Here is an 18,839-nt window from a genome sequence, read left to right as displayed (position 1 = left end):
TGTTTTGCTCTGGTATTGCAACAAAGATCTATTATAAATCACTGCCATTCTCAGGACTAAATAAAAAAAAAGTTATGCTGCTAACAGATGAGCTAATGAGTTAACATTTGACAAGTCAAAGAAAGTATTACTTGTTGAATACTGCCTATTCTAAGCAACTTCAATGTATTAATAATCAATTAAAAAAAATTAAAGATGAAAGACACCCTGGATCTCAGAAGAGACCATTTAACCACACAAGGATATTTAAATCCAAGTACAAATTGTCAAAAAGTCCTTTCCTTGTGAACATTTGATCAGAGCCTGTTAAGGAAAGAAATAAACCCTAGACGTAAATGACATTTGCCTCCCTCCCCAGTATGTCGGTCACTAACACACAAGGCCTTGCAGGGCATAAAATTGCCCATTGAGATTTTGACACAAGAAGCAATTTCTGAAATAACTGTCTGCTGGCCTACATGGAAACCGATCATTCCAGATATCTCAGAATGGAGGAGTACAGTTTCAACTGTACTGTTTCATCTAGAGGGTGTTTTCCACAGCTGCAGGTGGCCCAACTTTCATGTGGGAAAGACACGGCTGACACCTTTAAATAGGGCAGGCACATGCTGAAGAGATATGTTGTTCAGGATTACAACAGCTGAAACCCCACTGTGTAGCTCCCCCTGCTCTGAGGGAATCACAGCCTGATACTCTCTTTATTACAGGAAATCATGCCTCTGATGTTCACAAGGCATTTCCAATTCTTATCTTTCAGCTGTTTCCCAAGTTGAACCCAAAAGACGAATCCAGGCTGGACTTCTTCACAAGCCCCACAGACAGCTTGTTTTGTAAGCAAAAGCAGTCACTTGCAAGAGCATAACTACGATCAACCTGCTGAAATTGGTCTGAACAATTCACGTGAACAACTGGTGTGCAGCTTATTTTATTAAAAGCAAATAATTACTCTCAAATTTTACTCATAGCAGTGAGCTATGACCTATAGTACCAGGTGTTTGCTACCAGTCTTAAAAAGCACCATGTCCGTGAAGGTTTGTCGCTGTGCAGTACTGCTCTTTCTAACCCCATGCAAAGCTTCAGTACTACCAGCGTTGCAGGGCCATTACAAGATGTGGGACACTACCAATGAAGGCCGCCTGGAATTATTAGCCACCATTCAATTAGCAATTCAGCTATTCATTTTATATCCCTTTAAGCAGGGCTTATTAACCACACTACACAGTAACGCGGACTGGCCATCTGGAAACACAGATGTCATCTGCTCACCTTTGTAATCTGTTGGAAGGTTTTTCAGATGAAGTCGTATTTCATCTTGTGGTGCTATATAAATAAACAAAGTATTATAAACAATAATTTTTATCTGACTGGGTTTATGTCATATGATTTGCTTTCTTTATGAAAGAAAACACATACATAAAGTGTAACCAGATGCTGTTGGCAGAGAATCGATTTAATACGGACTCATTTCTAAAAACATGATTACAGATGTGGCCTACATCTTGAACCCAATGTTTAGGGAAAAATTCTCTATGTCTAATCATTTCACTCGTCTTCTATATTTTCTCTAAGCCTCTTAACTCACAAAAAATGTTTCCTAGAACTAAAAAAGTTTACACCCTCCCCTTTCACACATCCACCATGAAAGTAATTCAAGCATACCCTTATCAAAGAAAAGCTGAACATGTATGTTACTGAGGAAACGCTGCTTTGTAGCGGCTCATTGCTATACCAGCTGTGAAAAGGCAACATTGCAGGTTAGAACTAAGTCTAGACTGAGCTTCTTTACTACAAACAATGCTTACCTGGGCCTGTACCTGACCTTGGAATTTGATTTTCAGAGAACAAAACCAGTTACTACAACTCTGCTCACAGGACTCGGGAAACTGAAGATTAGACAAGTTCATAGTTATATGAATAGAGAATCCAATGTTTAAGAAAAATTATCTCTATATATGCAATCATTTTACTATCACTCTCCATTCATGCTCATATGAAATAAAACTAAACCCCAAAATGGTTCATGGTTGCCGAGGTTATTGCCTTGTTAATGTTTTTATCAAAGGAACTAAAATCTTGAAACTAGGTTAGGTAACTAACAGTGACATCACTTAAAATCAACAGTTGAAAGAAAACAATCCCCTTCCCCAAATTCTCCTTTGATGAAACCTTTGAAAAATAAAACTAAATAACTCTGAAAGAGTACATCACCACTTATGAGCACCTACATTTATTGGTAAAGCTCGGGTATTTGATTAATCTAGATTATCTTTTCCAAGCAAGGTGTTAAAAAGGTCATACGAAATGATGGAAAAGTTGAAGAATAAAAATCAAAACAGGGAAAAGTCCTATTTCACCTAGTGTCAGGTGATGTGAAGAGAGTTTCAATTTTAAAATCCTCTCACAACTAGCCAGTTTCTAATCAGACACATAACTGTATTTGCTTCTGAAGTCAGGAAGATCAGACTACTAGATTTTTTCACTGTTTAAAATGTTCCAAGCAACCTTTAACAGGAACTTTAAACACCTGTCACATCTGAATTAAGCATAATTTTCAACAGGATTAAATATATATATACAAATATAGTTGTATAAACACTGTCTTTAGTGGTGGAATCAGATTGATTTGAGGTGCAGTTAGACTTAACTGCTTGCTCAGAAAGGAAACTTTGGTGAGGATGGACAAACAAGGCAATCTGTGCCTTGGCAAGCAAAGCACTTGTTTCTGCTCCATGAGGGAAAGGTTATTTCAGCAAGAGAGGCTGCTGGAGCGTCCGAGTGTCGAGGCTCAGCTATGCTCTCACCCAAGTGTTTCCAGGTGTTTCAGTCAGGGTGGGCGATGCAGGTGGGCAGCTCTGCCCACATACAGTCTAGCTACACAGTACCTAAAAATTACTTCTAAAATTCAATTGCTATAGCCTCAATTAAAAAGAATAGGCCTGCTGGGTAGGTGCACTTACCTACTATTTGTAACAAAAGCCTTGCTAGCAAAGCTTTTTCTTCAAATATCAAAATATTCTCAAATAGGGGTTTCTTTTATTCGACTCATTCTGAAGCCTACCTATGTATGGGAGATAGGAGAAACAAACGAGGTTGTGTGTGCATTTGTTTGTTTTCTTAATAAGGAAGACAAATTGAACTGCTTGAGAACCCAAAACGTACAGGTGGTTTCCAGACACATTAATAAATCTATGGCAAAACTTTCATTCATTTGGTAGGTGCCAACTATTTCACATAAAGGGTTTCACTGTCCCCAGAAAGGGTGAACATCAGCAGCTGTCACATCAGTATGGGATAAAATACATTTCAAGGAGAAAGATAACATACTGCAGCATTTACACAGCTTGTATTAAAAGGTAATAATAATAATAATCATCATCATCATCATCTTGCAGCCCGAGTCCTTCCTGAAGTTAAGCCGATAGGCAGACGTGATATTTCACTATGACAGCAATCAAATAATGAGCTGAGAACCACAGAATTTTTATCTGGATGTTATTGGCATGGAGTTGAGAGGACCCACAGATCCAGGCCCCACCACACAAAGAATTTGTATGCAGGAATAATAACCTAAGTGTACTATTCCCTACTCGACTGGGGCACCTTAATTAGCCAGTCAAGCCTGAGCTGAGTTTGCCTTGTTTTAAGGCTTCCGGCATCCACAGAGATTTCTCCAAAAAGCAATTCAAAGCAGGAATGTGATTAAAGGGAAAGCCTCAGCTGGCTGAGCTGAGCAGTGTGAATACCTCCTGCCTTTCCACTTCCTTATGGACCAAGCCAAAGAAAGATGTTGTGGCTCAAAAGAAAGTCTCAGTAGCTGTGGAACCGAGTCCATAACAAATCCCCCCACCGCCACCCCAGGAGATGCTACAAGGAAATCACTGTATCTCACAACCAAGTTAGTTCTACTTTTCTGCTTTTATAACCCACCTGATCTATACTAAAATACACTAAAGAGAGCACTCTAGAAGTGGCACAGTTGCACAATTTTGGTCAAGTCTATGCCAATTCAGTTTACCACAAAGAGCAAACAACTAGAAGATCAGATCCTCTTACATTAAATACAGTCACTCAGACCTCTCAAGAAACTTAATTTCACACAGCTGCAAGATAAATAAATAATTTGAAGTTGTCGACTGTAATCTTTCATGTTTTTCACACCGAGTTACACAACCTTGCAACCCTCAAAATCCACAGGCTCCTGTAGATGACTATGATTTTACAACTCAGCCATACTCACCTCGCCTCTGGTCAGAAATGGACATTGCAATAAGTTTCTGGACAGACAAATCCTACTTTTACAAATGCCTTAATAATTTAGGTACTTCAGGGCAAACTTTTTTCTTTCTTATGTAATACCCATTGCTGTAATCCACAGAAATATTTCCAAAAGTTTATCCTTGGGGCAATATGTAGTTTTACCCGTTCTGTCAGCTTTCTTTTCTCATCAAGCAGAATCCACATGCATATTATAGTTAAAAAAAAAAAGACTACTAAAAATGCCATGTTAATTTGACTGTAATGAACAGTGCCAATACACTGCAAGTGCTAATCTCAAACTTTTTGCTCCATGAGGCAACCAGTTTTCATCTTCTGAATTGCCAGATTATTAGTAACTGTAAGGGCTTTCATTTTTACCAGAGAGAGGCTTCTAACATGGGTAGGAAGGACATAAGAATAGGAAAGGAGTTAAAGACATGCAGCTGAACCTGAATAAGAGAAAGAGCATTAGGAAAGTTTCTCCCAGTTTTCTATGGATAAAGTGGATAAGGTATGTTGAAGAGCATGTGCAGAAATAGATGGGGAGAGGAAAGCATTTTGTGTATTGGATACGATTCAGTTGTTGCACCCAGTTTCACCAACGTGCACTGACACAGAAGTTATTGAGAACAACAAGGGGTGAAAAATACCTCCAAAACATTCTAAAGGAATTAGAAGGCCATTAAAATGATGGCTACAGTTTTTACTTCAGCAGCTTTACTGTGGTATCTATTAGTTTGTAAATGTCAAAGCTAATACCATCTTTTTTCCTCCTCTGTCCTTGAGAGGTATCTGCAGAAAACTGCAGTACTGCACACTCTCTACCCTGAGAGACCAACATTCTGGCATAACAGAGGCAGTGAGAAACAGATTCAGCATCATTCCTCTTCTGGCAGCACTCAACATCAGAAAGAGAAAACCACGAGCACACTCTATGTTCATACTTCACACTGTATTTCTGGCTGAGAGGCACAATCATTTATTTATAGAACCTCTCAGCAAATTTGTTTGCATCCTGAAGCATGTTTTAATAATTCTATCCCTATTTTAGCATATTATAATCACTAATATTTTATAGATGTGGCAGAAGACGAAAGATACCATTATCAGCTAGCAGACAGTTGCAGCAAGTCAGAGGCAACAGCAACGAAGGTCAGGTACTCACCGTGCCAGAAAGCTGCACTGCTTCTCACTAAGCACAAGCTGAACACTTGGAACAAGGCTTCAGGAACCTCAGGCACAGCCAGGTCTATTATACTGGCTTCAGTTACAGTCCTTTCAGTGACTCTGGATGTCTCCTGTTGAATTTACTGCTGTAATGGCATTTGTGTCAAGGAGACTTCCTGAGTGAGCCAGAATTCAGGATAAATGCACGAAGATAGGATACAGAGATTAAAAGTACTGCCCAAGTTGTCTGCTATTGGTCTTTTCTTACTTCAGGCACTCAAGCTGCCTCAGTTTTAAACTCTGCTCAAAGCAAATGAACAAATGCCAGTAAAAAGTTTGATGGAAAACCCAACATCAGCCAAATCTGGCATTGTTTGTTTCACTTATATAGAACCATTATGTCCGGCCCTTGGATCCTCTTTATTATACCCTCATTTCCCCTGACTGAAGAAACCTCTGTAACAGAAAACCCTCAGGAGCCATAATTTAACAAAGACAGCATCCAAACTTTATACAATAGCCATATGAATGAAGCCAGTAATCTGGGTATGGTTAGAGTTTAAAAAAAAATATCCAATGGACAAAATTAAAAACTACATTTGATAATAAATCTTTTTATGAGTAAGCTTAATACTCTTCCTCTTGGCACAAGAATGTAATACTGTGTTCCTTGCCAAGGAACAAAAAGCAACAGAAAACCCACACAGAACAAGAACCTTAAGAAATGGAGTAAACATCAGATACAGATAGTATTTTCAAAACGTTTTACTTTTTTTTTTTTTTCATATGGCCTACATCTCATTAACCAAAACTTTTTAAGAATACCAGTGCTCAAAATGAGTCTTCAAAAAGACAGCAGAAGTCAGAGCCAAACCAGGGCTGGGTAAGACAAGACAATTGCATTGCAATTACTAACAAGCTCCTCCACATGCTTTACTATTAGGAGAAAGCAACAGCCTACACATGTGCAAGCATGGCACTCACACACAGAAAGACCCTGGGCTGATAGAGTATACATACAACTTTTTTCCTACAGAAATCAAATGGCTGAGAACCCAAAACTACCGAGCTTAGGTGGGGATGGTGTTTTCACGCAACCCAAGGCACCACTGTCTTGACGATGTGAACAAGAGCAGAAGTGCTGCTACTCCTGTCGGTGCATTTAAAAGGTGCCCAACAAACAAGCTGTCTCTGAAGCCATTGTGGCTAATGACATTTAAAATTGAGGGGCTCTGGTTTGGTTCATCTAGCACTGAAATGCTACCAACAGAAAACAAGTTCACACTGGGGGCAATATGTGCAACTCTCAAAGTAATTTTCAAAAGCTCTTTCTGTTGAAGTCAGTATCAGGTCGTCCAACACGCTGACACAGCCAGAGCTGTTATTTTTAAACACAGCCATAGTCTATTTAACTAAAGCATCTTTACTCTGACTCAGCCAGTATTACTTTGATAAGACTCCTTAAGCATCTACGCTGAAGCCTGCATATCACATCAAACAATGAAAATATGAACTTTTGAAGAGGATGCTTCATCATAGCTAGGAAAAAAGGAAAAGAAAGAGGTCCAGGAAAAAGCTAGGAGGACCCAGCACTGAAGACCATGAAGACATGAAGTGCAGAACAGCTATACACACTGTGAATCTGTATCATTCACCACCTGCACAGACAGTAACTGGAACAATTTCAGTCAACCTAAACAGCAAACAGCTTTCTGCTGTCGGAAACTCAGCATTACACTTCTAAAACAATTCTTCTGCAAAATCTGTGTATAGCAACACACGTCATTTAACTGATGAAAAACATGGATAGACAGAGAAGACAGGCAATACCATTTTCAAAGACATGTGAAAAGACTGCAAGTTAAACAACATTCTGGGAGGCAGGCTGAGCTGTACTAGACAACTCATTTGTATATGGTTTTCCTTAATGTAATCCTTACTTATATATATAAAGTTGTCTTGTAAACATATGTATAAGTTCATTACTAGAACCAAGTGCAACCACATCCTTTCCTCTCACCAAAGAAATAATTTGTTCTATACGTTCATGAACATACAGACACTGTGGTCTATCTAACGCAATGAAGTTCTCTTATGGCAATATTTAGCTGCCATTTCTTATGCATAACTATCAAATCAAACCAAAAAATAAGAAAAGGAGTGGTACATACACATTGTTCAGTAGTGAAAATCTTTTTATTTTAGAATACAAAATTTATATATGTGCATTTTGTATATATGTGTTATATATGTGCAGGTATACTGCAGCCTCTGGAGACAAGGGAAGGCTGTTAGAGAAAGCAACCCCAAGCACCCAACACCTTCATACCACCCAGGACTGTCACCCACTGGCAGCCTCATGGAGCTGGGATATGGGTGTGTGACGTGGGAGCCAAAGAGCAGCTCAGCCCAGCATGCTGAGACTCTTTTAATAAAAATAGTTTCAAAGTTTACACAGTTTCTCCAAAACATTGTGTTTATCCCAAGGAGTCTTGCTTTAAACAACTGTTCCCCCTCAGATTTTGAGGATACTGGGAAAGTAGGGGGAACCTTGTAACCCAGTGGCTGCCACATTGTATCTCAAACCCTAGAGAAACAGCTTTCTCATTCTTACTTTCCTACAAACAAGTCCCCTTGCAGAAGGCTCAAGTAACAAACACCTTCCACTTGCATTTCTGAACTCCTGGTACTGCAGGTGGGATGCTGCAGAGCTGTCACCACTGAAGGATAAGGGACAGGAGGCAACCTGAAGCTCGACACTGACAGTCCCCCATCTCCCTATCCCCCTCTTTCCCCACAGGTTCTCACCAGTGCCTTCAACACCTCACACCCTCCCTAGTGCTCAGCCAAACCTGTCTTGAGCTAAGCCAAATTATTTAAGAGACTTAATGCAGAAAGGGTGGGGAGAGGAGGTATTCTGCTGCAATTCACAGTGACTTGCATAAGATCAGCAATCAGCAGAGCTTAGACAAGAGAGTATGAGGCAGGGCCACATGGCCAGGAGGAAAGAGCAGGATATCCCCTTTAGCTTGGTTGCAACATACAACCCAAATATTTCAATCAGATGGAAATCAGAGTCCTAGAGAAGAGTGACTAAAGAGATTATTATATTTATTGGAACAGTGACATGCAGACTTCTTATTTGACTGGGTTCTTAAATAGGAATACAGGGCTTTAATTTGTTTCTTTTTGGGTTACTCTCTCCAGAACTAATTAAAACAGTTTAGGGAGGGTGGAATAACCTTGGAGGGAGTATACTACACTAAGCCATATGAGCCATAATAGCTTCCCCAGCACAAATATATGCTAGTACACATTCTTCAAGTTAACTAATAAACAGAAAAGTAATAAAAAAGAATTACTTACACTGTGCATTTGCACATTGTAACCAGTAATTCTGTAGCTTTAATTTCATCTTTGAACTAGCAGTTATTGACAAGAAATGGTGGCAGCAGTGTATATTACAGAAGGCGTAAACAAATGACCTTTATCTAACTTTAATAAAGTAATAAAGGACAGACTTCTTTAACTTTCTTCAAAGAGATTTTTATAGCTAACTACCAGCAGGGTGTGGACTGAAGCTAAAAACTTTGAAATAGGTCCCTGTGAAATCTGAAACCAAAATACAGCAAAGGTCACCTCTCTGTGAAGAACCGTCTTGTCTGTATGTATACTATAAGCAAAGCTCTGTTAGCTCAGCCTCAGTAATAATGTAATTCAATTTACCCCCTGGGAATAGCAACAACATCAAGTTTCTACTACAAAAATAAATTTACTGCACACAATACCTGTTACTATACATTTGCAGCATGTTTGATAGTAGCCAGACACCAGCATTACATGGTATACCTCAAGCTATTTTTTCTTGTTAAAGGCTATCCCAGGTTATAAATGTGACATTGTTATTCTCACTCCCACTATTAACTAATTCTTTTTAGTCAACGCTGCACATAGAGTCTTATGCAACATACTAGCCAATATTAATAGGAAAGGAAGAAATACATCGAATTTGGAAAATTTACTATTCCCCCTCCCCAAGGAGAAGTTTTCAACCCTTTTCACCAAGGAAACCTAATTTTTCCAGTGGAGAGACAGGATCTCCTAACACAAGTATTGGGACAGTAAGACTACTATACTTTGTCCATCTTATGGGCTCCTGCGAAACAGTTCACAGACCCAAGCTTAGAGACAAGAGCCATATAGCAACTCAGGTTCTTGAAATAGTTGCCCATATGAACATTACTCTGCAGATACACAGGGACGAGCAGTCTACTCTTCCAGCTATAGGAAAAGGCCAGGCAGCTGAAGCTGCTGGCACTGGAACCACTGGGTGAGCCTGGGCTCCTGCTTGCCTTGCCTACAGAGCAGAGCGCTCCTACCTCCTGCATCTCAGAGCTCCCTTTTTCTCCGAGTTATGTCATGTGTATTTGCCAACTGAGGAGAACTTTGGCAATCTTCACGTCTAAGCAAATATTTCACAAGGAGTAGGACTGAGATGTTGACTGCCCTTGCTGGAGGATGCTTCTTGGGTGTAGAAGACATCCCCATCTCCATTGGTCTCTTTGGGTTTATTGTGGAAGAGATGGTATCTTGATCCAGGCAACTGGAGACTTTCAGACAAGATATTTTAAAGGATACAGGATCCCACCTGGCAATAATTAAAAGTCACTCGATTTGATTAGAAGCACTGATATGCTATAAACCACTGGCATTAGGAATGGCAAGAAAAAGAACATTTTCTGCTGACCAGACAGCAAAAGTTTCCATTTTGAATGTTGCAGAGCTTGAAGCAGTCTGAAATCTAGCCCTTAACAAGGAGCTGTCTCAGGGCATGTAAAATTAGGGACACTACTGTTTAAATGCATCTAAGCTTGAGCAAATGCGCACAAAGAAGAGCATAACATGTACACAACAACCATTAAAAGAGGAAGTAGCATTTCAGTTTTCTCCCCAAGTGCTTGGCTCACAGGAAAACCTCTGATGTAAAAAGGGAACCCACACTGCCCCTCTGCCACCTAAGGGCAAATTATGCAGGCACCTATAAAAAAAACCCTCCTGATGTTTTACAGCTTAAACGCTTTATATAGTTAAACTGAGTTGTCTTGAGTTCACATGCTTTATGTTATTTGATATGTTTTAACTAAGACGCTACCTGGATTCATTCCAAGATATTTATTTTTTTTTAAACTAACCTGTTTTTGAGTACAGACTCACTCATGCTAGCACTACACAGATGTATTCAATCTCTTTGCATGCTGCAAAACTATTTAAACAAAGTTCAAAACAGAGTAAAAAAAGGAAGGGGTACCTGACTGCCAGACCACTGGGTCTGGTTTGGGGATTTTTTAAAATTTATTTTAGAAACCCACAAATTTCAATGCATTTGCAAGTTGTTCTGCGCATTTCTTACTTTTTGCCCAATACCAGACCCATGATTTTGATTGGGTTGATAAAGAACAAGCCAAACATATGAAGAGAGCTTTGCTAGTTACAGGCATACTTTGCTTTACAAAACATTGTACTAGCTATTAGAAAAATGAATTTGTGATACACACTTTAATTTCTCAGCTGCTCAGGATTAAATCTTTGCAATAAAAATATTTATGAAAATTTGACCGAGTGATCTACTTTGGACACTTTGTCTTGGAGGATGGAGTTTTTTGTTCCAAATCATGCAAACGCATGCTCTCAACTGTGTCACTCCAGTCCTTAAGCCATTTAACATAGAACATGCACGTGTCCCTTGAATGCCAAGTCAGCTACACGTCAAATAGCTCTGGATAGTCAACCCATAACAATCAGAACGTCAGTAAGAAACCTAATTTGTATTCAGTGTTATGCCCATTGATGGGAATAGGAAAAGAAAAAAAAAATCAACACATACCCACAATTCTTTCACAACCTCAATTGAGAAAATCATACAACCCTTGGCCTGAAAATACAAAGTTTGCCCTAAGAGGCAACAGCTTCCATTTAGTAAATGAACTAAAGACCATGAATGTCTTTGCTTTCTGCTTTCTACCCTGACAGCTGGGTCAGAAAAAAATTTGAGTCACCAGAAAAGTTTTGCCTTTGCATACACTTTCAGAGAAATAGACATTTAAAGAAAGACAGCTGCTATTGAAAGCTAGAAATTGTACAGATTAACTGTGAAAACTACAATTACTCCTTAACTGGGTATTTAGTGCAATGCTTCATGTGCAATTAAGAACTGAAACAAGATGATGGGCTTGTTGTGGGCACTATCACAATTTAATCACCATAACAGAAATATCTATTTGACTAGTCATTTATTATGACAGTAATACTACCTCAGAAGGGCTAATGCTGTAGTCCATTAACACAGGGGGTACCAGGCATTAATTTTATACACAGCCTCTTGCACCCTAAGTTTCAGCACCACCACAGAAATTCCAGATAATACAGCTGAAAACAATCATAAGAGAATACTTGATCTTACCCTCCACAGGCTACTATACCATGAAACTCCAAATAAAGTTTGTATGTTCTGAGAATGAAGGTTTTTTTTGTTTGGTTTTGGTGGTTTTGGACACACAGCAAATACAGAAGGTTGTCTGGTGTGTAACAACAATTGGTATATTAAGAGAGCTGGTTCAAATTGTGTTTTACTCCTGCTTTAGCAGTGACCAGGAGCCTGGAGAAGTTGTTATGCAACACATTAGCACTCCTAAAAACAGCTGCATATCCAAGTCAGGAAAACAAAGGTACTTGTGAGGTCACTACTTCTGTGTCATTGTATTCTAGACAGAGCTGGATGCACTGCCTAGTATTGTCTGCTGTTTCCGTCCCAAAATCCTATTTTCAATTTCACCTAATTTTGAATGTGTTAGGCTGAAGGTTGCCTCTGCTAAGCGTCTGCTAGATCAGAAACATCTGCGACAAAACACTTCTACTCTTCTTGACACAAGGGCTCATAAGTATGTTTTCCAATGCCATAGTTTAATTTTCATTTTTATATCAAAGATATTTTCTTTGGAAAGCACTACCCAGCTTTCAAATACTCGACTTTATGGCCTTACTGATGCTCTTTATAAATACAGGTTTTTTGTATATAAATCCATAAAGACTAAAATGTTATATGGGTTGCTAAGGAAGTTCTGGAATACTGGATTATATGAAAAAAACAACTTATGTTAATATAAGTTGGCTGGGTTCAGAGAGATTGCTGATAATTTTCATTGATTTAGCAATCTGAATCAGACAACTTCAGTACCAAATAATTTCCCCAGCATTCTGTCAGGACTTCTACAGCTGCCAAAATAAGCATTTCTTCAACAAAAGCCAGTCCATGGTGGCGGGCGGGCGGGGGGGGGGGGGGGGGGGGGGGGGCGGGGGCAGAGGGGAATATTTCCATTTTTTTTCCCCTTTCTTGTTTTTACTGTATTAGAAAAAGTAAAACAAGCTTTATCCAATAAGTAAGCTTTCTATTTTGCACTCTGTCATTAGAAGGACATGCACACAAACACTTGGTTAAGCAGTAAGCATGCTGCTTTCAGAACTGACATTTATTGTGCATCTGCAAACACAAGATGCAGATCCAACTGGCCTCTAAATTATGTTGCATTTAATGTAATAGCTATAGATGACATGCATAGGAATGCTTGTTTTCAACAAAAAAAAAGGCCACATCATGAAATAATTAAATACATGCAACAACAAAAAAAAGTTTGAGACCAATTGTTACAGGTATAGATAATGACAACAAGCACAGACTTTCAAAGCAATTCAATAGAATCCTCTTACTTTGACCAACACAGCAGATAGTTCAGCTCTTGGCTGAAGTGCCAGCTACCGTTAACACAAACACTGTGCTAGGTACTCATTCAGGGCAGTGCAGCAACAGTAAGAGCAGCAGTAAGCTGCCAACAACTCTACGGTATTCAGAATTGCCACATACTTTAGCTGAAGAAATAACTTCAGGAGGTTCCGACTGCACAAGGGAAAAAGGGATTTACCAGCTGCTAGGTGCTGCGGGTCAAGAAAACAGAATACGAAAAGCTACAAAGCAAGCTGGAGCTCTCACACCAGTTTGCCATTTACTGATCTTCACCTCAGCCTGCTAACTGGCATGAAAACTAGCTACCGCATTGATGTCACTAGGATTTTAACACATTAAACAATACAAGGCAAGGAAAGAGTTTCTTCCTAGTCAAGACCAGAACAGTTTAAGAGACTGCAACAATGAATGAAGGCTGTTAAAATATTTCCTTAATTAGCACTTTGTAATAGCTGAGTGCATTCTTATTAAGCAGAACTGATATTACTATCATAAGACACATACTACATTTAACATGCTCCCAAAGTTGTAACTAAATAGATACCTACACCACATTTACCAAACTCTGAAGATCCAGGGAGGGGAAAACCAACCAGGAGCTATCCTGTTTACACTGATGTTTGAAGCTATCAAGCCTTCTTTCACTAACTTTTCAATTAATCCGAAGAAAATTCTCAACTTTTTAGTAGTAAACCTTTTCCAGTTTACTGATGATTTTTACTTGACAATGCCCCATAGCCTAGATTAAGAACACGCCATAACTAAAGACACTTTCCTACCTAAACAAATGTATTATAATTGGTTTGTTTGTTTTAACTAATAATCCAGACCACAAATTATCCACAAAACAGCCATGTATTTGCAAGGGTATCTTTAAAAGAAATGTCTCAAAATCTCATTTGTGATGATGCACAATGACTTGTGTTATCTTGAATATGGAAAAGAAACAAAAGTGTTTCCCCATATGCCAAGTGACTCAAAGTTAATATAGAAAGCAGAGCAGACTGTGGCAAACAGATCTAACATTAACACACAATGAGTAAGTTACTGCTTGTTCCCTAAGGGAAGTTTTATTCATCTTCATCTGCCAAAAAAATGCTACACAAAAGACAACTACCCTCCATGAACCCTACCAGAAGCCACACCACCATCTACTACCATCTCTCATATTGCAACCGGCATTTCAAAACATAACTTGCAGAAGAGACCATGATGTAACAGGAAGTAATGTTATTAAATACTATAGATTGCATTCTTTCAAGTCAATACCAAAACAATGACCAACCCAGTTTCTGAAACAGCAGCACTGCAAAAATTGATTTACAAGGGAAATAATAGCCAAAGGTTGCTATGGCTGCTAAAGTTACAGGACATTTTTTAAAGAAACAAAATTTTAATACAGTTTAAAAACAAAAGCTAGCAAAGGCAATTTTATGCACCAGCTCAAAGTCACACAAGTTATTTTCCTAAATTAATTTTTTTTAAAAAAAAACATCATCATCCCAACACCACCCAAAGCATGGCAAGGATGTTTGTTGCAGTTTTAACCAGCAGCAATGATTTTAACAACAGAAAAACTAGCAGCCTTCTGCCTTCTTTCACTTCAATTTTTGATCTGTAAAACACTCCACTTACAAAAGGAAACAAACTAACATTAGCCTGTCTTAAAATATTTTTCATCTCTTACAGGTTAATAACATCTGCTGATTTTCATGGCAATAATGTCTTACGCCAAGTCACCTGGCCTGTAACAAGTTGAGCCTGAACAAAAGCAGGCAGCCCCTTATGCAATGTCACCTCTAACATCACATGCAACAGGGACAGTTCCAGCACAGTTACACTGAACCCAGCTCGGTTCATCCAGCCCTGTCAAACAACTGATGCATAACCAGCAAATGGTCACAGAGCTGCAGTACATCTTGCTGACTGACAATGAAGCATTCCCATTCACCCAGACTGCTCAAGTCCACCCACAGTCTACTCCACAAGCAACGCAAAGTCTCTGGCAGGAGAAGCACCACCTGTACCTCCAAACAGAGGGCTAAATGGTCATGGTGGACATGACAGCCTCATTGCACCACCCTAAAATCACCACTTCCTTAAATAAAAATGTCAGCTGCCTCAATCCTCAGGCAAAAGTCAAGGATAATGACTGATTTAACCAAGAGACCATTAAATCCCCAGATATCCTAAAGCGTAGCAGCACTCCATCTATTGGTCAAGAATTAAGGACGTGCTTAATCATCATCATGCACTAACCTCAATCATTAAACACTCAGCCTCTAAACAGCCAACCCCTTCCTCCCTGCTTATGACTTCACATTCTGCCAGCGAAAACTAAATGCAAGTAATAATGTATCACTGAAAGTGTTAACATGAAAATTTCTATAAACTAAAACCGGTATACACTATTAATCACACAATTATCATGTTGTTTCATTAATGAGCACATGCACTCTTTACTCAAAGTAGCATTGAGAAGCTTGTCTGATAACGGCTGAAGAGCCCACAGCATTCCCAGGGTTCACACCTTCTTTCCCTGTAAGTACTGGATGCCACCAAGGAAGCTCGAATGAGGACTTCACATGCCATTTCCAGCCAGGCCACTTATGTGGCAGGGTGTGCAGACCAAAGAACTCCATGGTGTAAGCGACATGCCAGCAAACCCTGGCAAGGAGGCGAAAGGGAGCCTTTCACAGCAGATCTGCTGCCAAAGCAGCCACATGCAGAACTGCCCCAGCTCACGCTGCTCCCCTGCAAAGTCACCTCTTCCCAGCAGATCACACACAGATGCATGTCTGCCGCACCTGTGCTTTATTCCAGTCACCAGCAACTGGACCAGGAGGCAGGTGAGACAGCCTTGAAGCTGCTCCAGGCATGCCAAAGCCCTTTTTTAAAGGCTGAGGTCACAATCATCAGATCCATTCCTCCAGTACCAAAGCTGATTTAAGCAGCAACTTCTCCCACACAATTAGTAATTCAGCAACTTCATACATTCATACTTTTATAACCCTTGGCCAAGTATTTTTTTTCCCAGATATTCATTGCCATTGAGTTTATCTATTTGTTTTAAAACTTAATTCCTCCACACAGTGGCACCATACAAGATGAGGCACAATCCTACATGTTTTTCCTCTGCCTGGTACCACACCACTTCCCTCCAGACATGAGTTGAGGACCCATGGATGAAAACAAGCAGATTCAGCCTCAACCTGCCCGTAACATAACGATGCTGAGAAGACAGAAACAGAAGCAACCCACCTCCGTGACCAGCTGCAGCAGTTGCTGCTTTTGAGGTGTGCTCTACCCTCCTTACAGAGCCAGTCCGAGGCTTCCTGTGAAAATCACATCGCTCGGCCGCGCAGACCCTGCCTGCTTGCCCTGAAGTCCAGGATGAACGCCGACTGATAAAGCCACTCCGAACTCCTAAATAAGCTTTTTAATACAAGATGAAAATCATCATGGGGCAAGACCAAAACCGAGGCACAAACTCCCGAAAGGCCCATCACAACCCTCGTTTCTTGCAGTCTAAAGTTCACGGCTGCGATTGTAAATTTCATCCTGGCTTAACAGAAACGCACAACGAAAATCATCCCGGGGCACTAACAAAAGACGGGGCGGCGGGACCGGCGGGACACCCCGAGGCAGCGGCGGTGGGTGCGCGGTGCCGGGACCGGAATGCGTGTCCCTGCGGGAAACCGCATTCCTGGGCTCCCCGCACCACTGCCGAGGTGGATCAAGGTGGAGCCCCGCGCGATGAAACACACAAAAAAGCCTAAAGAATATAATTTTTTTTCAGAAGTTTTCGGAGACTCACAGGGAGTCCGAAGCCTTGCGGCGGACCGAGGGCAATCCATAATTACAGTAATGACTTCCAAGGTTTTATTTGATTAGCAGAGTTTCCGAGAAGACGCGCATTATTTAAAGCCCTGTCCTTTGCAGCTCAGCGCCGAGGCAGAAAGACGGCACTGCAGCATCTCCCCCGGCCGGCGGGCTGGCGTATGCCCACGCACAAGTTCCCCCTTCGCCCTACGGCGGCCGCCGCACCCCTCCGCCGCCCCAGCCCGCTGCCAGCCGCGGCCCCGCGCTACCCCGCAGCCCCGAGGCGGCCGAGGGAACCGGGGGGAGCGCGCCAGGCCTCCCGCCGCCGCCCGCCCCCCCGCCCCCAGCGGTGGCAACGGTTCGGCCGCAGCCTCGCAGCGGCCGCTGCCGCCCGCGTTCAGGCGGGAAACGGACAGATCCGCCGCTCCTCTCCGCCGCACCGCGGGAGCGTTACCTCAGCGGGCCCGCGCCTTTGTGCTTCAGTCCATCCCTCTCCGCCGGGCGGCGGGAGCCCCAGCACCACCGCGGCGAGCGGGCGGGGAAAGGGGCGGCACACTATGTGGCAGGAAGGGACACCTGGGCTCCTCCCCCCGCGCCCGCCCGCCAGCCGCGGCTCACTATCTGGCAACGAGCGGGGGGCTCGCCCGCCGCCTCTCCCCGCCGCCCCTCGGCCAAGCTTGAGGCCGGGGGAGGGTGAGGAGGGCCGGCGGGCCGCCCTCCTTCACTCTCCCCCCAAACTTGGCCGAGGGGTGGCGGCACCACCGGCGTCCTCCGCCCTGGCCGCCCTCCATTGTTGTCCCCGGCCCAACTCTCCGCGCCTGGGCTGCGGCCGTACCTGCAGTGCGGGGCGGGCAACGTAGCCCGCCTCCGGCGGGGCATCCTCCGGGGGGCGGTTATCCCTGAGGGGCCATAGCGGGCGGGCTCTGGCCTGAGGAGACGGACCGCGTAACGCCCGGCGCACAGCTGAGCTGGTGGTGGGGGGGGAATGAAATGAGGTGTATGTGGGAACAATGAAGAAAAAAACCCACCCCAAACCAAAAAAGGACCTGTTTTGGAATGAAATTCTGAGAGATTTACACGGTCCTTGGGCCCGAAAGGCAGCAGAAGGCTTCTCCAGATGGCTTGTGCTGCTGAGGAGAAGGCTCTTGCGCCATCCGTGGGGAGAAAGCCGCCCCGGGCTTAAAAAAGCTGCATGAAATGCAAAACTCATTTTGGCAATAGCTGTCCGGGGTTTTTTTTTTCTTTTTTTTTTTCTTTTTTTTTTTTTTTTGGCTTTCTGTAATTGTTCTGCTTTGCAGCTGAAATCATCTCTGTCTTGGTTCCCCACCCAAAGTTACTGGTTTTTTGGTTTCAGGGCTGGTTTGCTTACATCTGGGTGGCTCTGACCAGCCGTTTGAAGTTACAGAAGCAGTGGGTGATAGTCGTCCTTTGCATGCAACGAAGCCTGTATTTTAGTCATATTTTTAATTATTTCTAAAACTCGGAAGTTGTCTAAAATATCCTTGTAAAGGGCTAAAAGTTCCCTTTGAACTCAGCAATATTGCTTAGAGGTGTAAAATTATTCACACGTTTAACTTCATTTAGGTTCGGGGACAAAACCTTTTAATTCTGTGTACTGCTTGCTTTTAAAGAGCCCCTTGGGGACTGTGATCACAGGGATATGAGCAGGACACAGGCAAGGGCAGGGTGAAGACACCATGTGCCTGGGACCCCCTTCTGATGGAGTCACTGAAGAGGCTTCAGCCCTGCTGCCACCACATCAGTACAGGAGCCACAAATCTGACAGAAAGGCAAG

The 18,839-nt window shown here is 41.9% G+C and overlaps 1 protein-coding gene across 4 annotated transcripts in view; it reads right to left on the bottom strand.

Moving 5' to 3' along the window:
- The window catches only part of ADD3 (adducin 3), a 103,691-nt gene extending 85,793 nt beyond the window's left edge, over window positions 1-17,898 (bottom strand). Inside the window, exon 1 of one of the 4 annotated variants that reach the window (XM_055801433.1) lies at window positions 17,880-17,898. The gene's annotated coding sequence lies outside the window, so the exon portion shown is untranslated. Of the gene's footprint in view, window positions 1-17,498; window positions 17,637-17,879 lie in introns of those variants that run through there. The other 3 variants (XM_055801415.1, XM_055801451.1, XM_055801442.1) reach the window with 3 other exon arrangements.
- Between the last annotated feature and the right edge of the window lie 941 nt (window positions 17,899-18,839).

The sequence above is a fragment of the Falco peregrinus genome, chromosome 1, assembly GCF_023634155.1.
Source record: "Falco peregrinus isolate bFalPer1 chromosome 1, bFalPer1.pri, whole genome shotgun sequence".
In the NCBI taxonomy this organism is placed as follows: domain Eukaryota; kingdom Metazoa; phylum Chordata; class Aves; order Falconiformes; family Falconidae; genus Falco; species Falco peregrinus.
The sequence above is the reverse complement of the archived record's forward strand: the minus strand, read 5'-3'. Positions and strand labels throughout refer to the sequence as shown.